Source organism: Homarus americanus, unplaced genomic scaffold (assembly GCF_018991925.1).
Source record: "Homarus americanus isolate GMGI-L3 unplaced genomic scaffold, GMGI_Hamer_2.0 scaffold39675, whole genome shotgun sequence".
Taxonomy (NCBI): domain Eukaryota; kingdom Metazoa; phylum Arthropoda; class Malacostraca; order Decapoda; family Nephropidae; genus Homarus; species Homarus americanus.
The window spans coordinates 4,940,534-4,941,452 of NW_024736071.1; positions in this window are offsets into that span (position 1 = coordinate 4,940,534).

The following is a 919-nucleotide window of genomic DNA, read 5'->3' on the forward strand; positions in this document are numbered from 1 at the left end:
CTACACTCCCTCCTTCCCTCACTTACCTCCCTCCTCCCTCCTTTACCTCCCTCCGCCTTCCTCCTTCCTCCTCCTTCCCTCACTTACACACCTCCTCACCTCCCACCTCACCTCCCTCCTTCCTCTCCTCCCTCACCCCCTCCCTTACCTCCTCCTTCCCTGCCTACCTCCCTCCTTCCCTCCCTTACCTCTCCTTCCTCACCTCCCTCTGCCTCCCACTTACCTCCCTCCTTCCCTACCTGCCTCCCTCCTTTCTCTCTTACCTCCCTCCTTCCCTCACCTACCTCCCTCCTTCCCTCACCTACCTCCTCACCTCCTCCTTCCCCTCACCCACCTCCCCTCCCCTTCCCTCACCCCTCCCCTCCCTTTCACACCTCCCTCCTGCCTCCTACCGCCCTCCTTCCTCCCCTACCTCCCTCCCTTCCCTCACCTACCTCCCCTCCTTCCTCACCTCCCTCCTTCCCTCCCCTACCCCCCCTCCTTCCCTCTTACCTCCCTCCTCCCCTCCCCCTACCTCCCTCACCTACCCCCCCTCCTTCCCTCCCTACCTCCCTCCCTTCCCTCCCCTTACCCCCCTCCTTCCCTCACTTACCTCCCCTCACTCCCTCACCTACCTCCCTCACCTCCCCCCCTCCTTCCCTCACCTCCCTCCTTCCCTCACCTACCTCCTCCCTTCCCCTCACCCACCTCCCTCCTTCCCTCACTTACCTCCCCTCACTCCCCTCACCTACCTCCCTCCCACCTACCCCTCCCTCTTCTACCTCCCTCCTTCCCTCACCTACCCCCTCCCCTTCCCTCACCTACCTCCCCTCCCCTCTCCCTCACCTACCTCCCCTCACCCTACCCCCTCCCCTCCCACCCTACCCCTCCTTCCCTCCCTTACCTCCCTCATCATCTCCCTCCTTACCCTCCACCTACT